The following is a 6,000-nucleotide window of genomic DNA, read 5'->3' as shown; positions in this document are numbered from 1 at the left end:
GGGGGCTGTTCCTTTCATTGCCCTGTAGGTTAGCGTCAGTCCATCATCTTGTGGTCCCCAGAACTTTGTCTCTCACTGAGGCTGAAAAAGAGAGACCCCTCCCTCCTTCGTTTCCCTCCCTCCTGGTCTCTTACCCTCCCTTCCCAGTCCCCCCCCCCCCCCCCCTCCCACTCCGTCCTTCACCCCCCCCCCTCCATCCCTCCATCACTTCCATTTGTCTGTCCTCTGTCCCCCTTCAGCCACAGGCTCCTCCCCCCCAGGTGCAATACAGAGCTCTTCAGGCTCCTCCCCCCCAGGTGCAATACAGAGCGCTTCAGGCTCCTCCCCCCCAGGTGCAATACAGAGCGCTTCAGGCTCCTCCCCTCCAGGTGCAATACAGAGCGCTTCAGGCTCCTCCCCCCCAGGTGCAATACAGAGCGCTTCAGGCTCCTCCCCCCCAGGTGCAATACAGAGGGCTTCAGGCTCCTCCCCCCCAGGTGCAATACAGAGGGCTTCAGGCTCCTCCCCCCCAGGTGCAATACAGAGCGCTTCAGGCTCCTCCCCCCCAGGTGCAATACAGAGGGCTTCAGGCTCCTCCCCCCCAGGTGCAATACAGAGGGCTAAATGGCTCCTCCCCCCCAGGTGCAATACAGAGGGCTTCAGGCGTTCCTTTGTGCCAGCAGCCATCAGACTATCAAACATAACGGTGCCTGAGCATTCCTGAGTGTCGTGGATATGTGCATGTGTACTGTATGTCTGTATGTATGTATGTATGTATGTATGTATGTATGTATGTATGTATGTATGTATGTATGTATGTATGTATGTATACATATCTACACAGTCTATCTATCTATCTATCTATCTATCTATCTATCTATCTATCTATCTATCTATCTATCTACTGTCTCTGTCCCTGTCTCTCCCTGTCTGTCCTCTGTCTCTCCCCGTCTGTCCTCTGTCTCTCCCTGTCTATGCTTGTCTCTCCCTCTCTCTCCTCTGTCTGTCCTCTGTCTGTCCCTGTGTTTCCCTGTCTCTTCCTGTCTGTCCTCGTCTGTCCCCGTCTGTCTCTCTCTCTGTCTCTCTCCCTGTCTGTCCTTTGCCTGTCCTTGTCTCTCCCTGTCCGTCCTTGTCTCTCCCTGTCTGTCCTTGTCTGTCCCTGTCTGTCCTTGTCTGTCCTCTGTCCTTGTTTCTCCCTGTCTGTCCTCTCTCTCTCTCTCTCTCTCTCTCTCTCTCTCCCTCTCTCTGTCCTCTGTCTCTCCATCTGTCGTTGTCTCTCTCCATCTGTCCTCATCTTTCCTCTGTCTGCCCCTGTCTCTCTCTGTCTGTCCTTGTCTGTCCTCTGTCTCTCCCTGTCTGATGCTGTTTCTATCAGTGTGGTCTACCCCATACCTAATGGCCTCTGTGCCAGTCACCCCTGTTAGTGGCTGCCATCATCAGTCCTGTCATAACGCCCGTTCACCAATCACATCGCCATGCCATTAGACTGCTGACAGGTCATGCTGTGGACACAACAGCTGCAGGGGCACAGCAATCAAGATCACCACAGGGATCAGACCGGCTTTCTAATTAACCCTCCCTCTCTACCTCTATCTCACTTAACCTCCCTTCCTTTCCCCCCCCTCCTTCTCTCTCTCTCCCTCCCTCCCTCTCTCTTTTTCCCTCTCCCTCCCCTGTGTACAGGAGAGGAGAAGAAAGGAGAGGAGAGAGGAGAAGAGAAGAGAGGAGGAGAGAGTGAAAGGTTGAGTAGAGTTCTCCTAGCCTAGCCCAGCTCAGAGTATTGATCCAGTAGAGAGCTTACTCAGACATGTCAATAAACATGTCAAAAAATAAACATGTCAATAATTTCACAGCCTCTCCTCTCCTTCAGAGATCTCTTAACTGTGGCATGGAGCAACCAGACAGACAGACAGAGACACAGACAGACAGGCAAACAGACAGACAGACAGACAGACAGACAGACAGACAGATATACAGACAGACAGACAGACAGACAGACAGACAGACAGACAGACAGACAGACAGACAGACAGACAGACAGATAGGCAGGCAGACAGACGCAGATAGGTGGGCAGACACCTCACCACCCTCTGCTAATCCACCAGCCCCCTCTGCCACCACAGGGTGACCAGCAGACCCCACCATCACCTGGTACAACACACCCTCCATCATCTGGTACAACACACCCTCCATCACCTGGTACAACACACCCTCCATCACCTGGTACAACACACCCTCCATCACCTGGTACAACACACCTTCCATCACCTGGTACAACACACCTTCCATCACCTGGTACAACAACACACCCTCCATCACCTGTTACAACACACCCTCCATCACCTGGTACAACACACCCCACCATCACCTGGTACAACACACCCTCCATCACCTGGTACAACACACCTTCCATCACCTGGTACAACACACCTTCCATCACCTGGTACAACACACCTTCCATCACCTGGTACAACACACCCTCCATCATCTGGTACAACACACTCTCCATCTCGGGTAAGCATAAATCACCTTCATCTCCCTGTCCACTCTTCTCTGATCTCTGAGTGAGAACCTGCACTTAAGATAAGAGAGGAGGGAGGAGAGGTTAGGAGAGGAGAGAGGAGAGGATAAGAGGGGAGGAGGGAGGAGAGGAGAGGTTAGGAGAGGAGAGGGATTAAGATTCTGATTCACATGCATTTGTCACATGTATACTGTACAATGTACAATATACAAATACAAATGTTACTTCTGGCTCCATGATGCAGAGCATTCTATTCTATTCTCTGTGTGTGATTGGTCTACCACACGGCCGACCAATCACGCTAAGTATGATTCATATGTTCCTGCTCATCAGTGTTCCCAGTGACAGATGATATGCTGCCAGTATAATTGCTTAAACGCGGAGGCCCCTTTTATGCAATTAAGAAGAAATGCTTTAAACGGCTGATTTTCACGCTCTGCAACGTCGTTAACATGTTTGAAGCCAGCAGCTCGCCCGAAAGACAGACGGACCTCATTGGCCGGAGACATTAAGGGGAACCTCGCTGAGCTGAAAGGGCTTCTATCTGGAACCTTGGCGGTTCTGTCTGGAACCAATTTTTCAAAGGGTTCTTCTATTGCCACGAATAGTTCTATATTTATTTAACCTTTATTTCAATGATATATCCCATTGAGAAAATATATAGCACTGTTTAGAGTATAAAACAGCATGTGTATCACTTAACACTTAGCTGCTAATTAGAACTATTCTATCTTCGGTTGTCCCTGTAAGGGAACCCTCTGAAGAACCCTTTTTAAACTCTGTTTTAGTTCCAGGTACAACTATTTTCTGCAAGGTTCCAGCTCCATTCATCAATAAACGGTTCTACCAGAAGAGTGCATCCCCTCTGGTCTAGCTCAGCAGGGGTCTCTTCTCATGCCTGATCAATAATCACTTGAATATAAATAAATAAACAGGTTAGGTGAACTCGGAAAACAAGATCCCTAAGCATGGTTTGATAATGATACACAGATAACTGTACACGGATGCACACACACACGGACGCACACACACACACACACACACACACACACACACACACACACACACACACACAGTACCTCCGGTTCTCTAAGAACTATTCAAGCTGAAATTCCATTTTAGCGTTGCAGGCCGCAAGAACATTGGAATGAGTCTGTGCTCATCCCCAGCTCGTACCTCATCCCCAGCTCTGTGCTCATCCCCAGCTCGTACCTCATCCCCAGCTCTGTGCTCATCCCCACCTCGTACCTCATCCCCAGATCTGTGCTCATCCCCAGCTCGTACCTCATCCCCAGCTCTGTGCTCATCCCCACCTCGTACCTCATCCCCAGCTCTGTGCTCATCCCCAGCTCGTACCTCATCCCCAGCTCTGTGCTCATCCCCAGCTCGTACCTCATCCCCAGCTCTGTGCTCATCCCCACCTCGTACCTCATCCCCAGATCTGTGCTCATCCCCAGCTCGTACCTCATCCCCAGCTCTGTGCTCATCCCCAGCTCGTACCTCATCCCCAGCTCTGTGCTCATCCCCACCTCGTACCTCATCCCCAGATCTGTGCTCATCCCCAGCTCGTACCTCATCCCCAGATCTGTGCTCATCCCCAGCTCGTACCTCATCCCCAGATCTGTGCTCATCCCCAGCTCGTACCTCATCCCCAGCTCGTACCTTGGGCCAGAACGAATAATGAAACTTCATTGTTCTGCTCAGGCAATCTAATCCCATCTGAATTGAATCATGACTGGGAACTGTTCAAACAGCTAATGGATTCTATCCTGCTTCAGAGGGAGGAAGGAGGTGGGGGGAGAAGGAGAAGGTGAGAAGAGGGGGGGGGGGGAGGGAGGGAGGGGGAGAGAGGGGGATACCTCTACCTTTCTCTCTTCCCTCCCACGCTGTGTACCCTTCTCCCCCTCCCCTCTCCAGACCCCCCGGCACTCTGAGACTTCCTCTCTGCGATGCTAATCAGGTTAGTACAGGAAATCCCTGGACCCCCGCTCAACACCTTCCTGTGTTAGTAAGACAACCCAGACACAGCCTCTGATCTTATCATCTTGGAGGGAGGGGGGAGAGAGAGAGAGAGAGAGAGAGAGAGAGAGAGAGAGAGAGAGAGGGCAAATCAGAGAAGGGGGGGGAGGGGGGGAGAGACGAGACAATCTAAAATTCAGATCAGTGGGATGAATTTGATCGCTCCGTGATCCCCTCTGATCTGACCTCCCATCAACCACCCCACGCTAACTAGGGGTCAGGGGTCAAGTCGTGCGGTTGTCCCACCAGCCCTGGATGACAGCAGGATGTTTAACTGTAGATTGCCTTGCAGTAAAATGATCAGTATAACAGCAAAGAGGTGAGGTAGAGAGATGTTATATATGACACGCTTATACAGGGTTATACTGTTAATGGATGGTGTTGGAGCGTGATTGAGTGGTGTGGAGAGGGGGAGAGGGTTTACAGTAGTGGTGTCTTAGGATGTAATGGCTGTTTAATGGAGACTTGAGGCTTGTCAACCTCTGCTCATCACTGCCTAATAAATGGGGGCATCGGGAAAGTACTCTCTCAGTGGCTTTTACTGAACTTTTATTTAATGCAGGAGAAGGAGATGATTGTATGGGCTGAGCTCAGAGGTTTCCCTGCAGGGACTAGACTAGACCCCCACCATCACTAGACCCCCACCATCACTAGACCCGACCATCACTAGACCCCCACCATCACTAGACTCCCACCATCACTAGACCCCCACCATCACTAGACCCCCACCATCACTAGACCCCCACCATCACTAGACCCCCACCATCACTAGACCCGACCATCACTAGACCCCCACCATCACTAGACCCCCACCATCACCAGACCCCCACCATCACTAGACCCCCACCATCACTAGACCCCCACCATCACTAGACCCCCACCATCACTAGACCCCCACCATCACTAGACTCCCGCCATCACTAGACCCCCACCATCACTAGACCCCCACCATCACTAGACTCCCACCATCACTAGACCCCCACCATCACTAGACTCCCACCATCACTAGACCCCACCATCACTAGACCCCCACCATCACTAGACCCCCACCATCACTAGACCCCACCATCACTAGACTCCCACCATCACTAGACCCCCACCATCACTAGACTCCCACCATCACTAGACCCCACCATCACTAGACCCCCACCATCACTAGACCCCACCATCACTAGACCCCCACCATCACTAGACCCCCACCATCACTAGACCCCCACCATCACTAGACCCCACCATCACTAGACCCCCACCATCACTAGACCCCCACCATCACTAGACCCCCACCATCACTAGACTCCCACCATCACTAGACCCCACCATCACCAGACCTCCACTATCACCAGGTACATCAGTTAAGAGTATTAATCATTCATTTTTCATCTGGTCTGTATGACTGTCTGAGTTGAACAGACATAGTTACAGATCCTCATCTGCGAGAGGGACTTGGGACGATACAAACAGTAGAATGAAGTTAACGATTG

The sequence above is a fragment of the Borostomias antarcticus genome, assembly GCF_949987555.1.
Source record: "Borostomias antarcticus genome assembly, chromosome: 14".
Lineage (NCBI taxonomy): Eukaryota > Metazoa > Chordata > Actinopteri > Stomiiformes > Stomiidae > Borostomias > Borostomias antarcticus.
Note: the sequence above shows the minus strand (reverse complement) of the source record.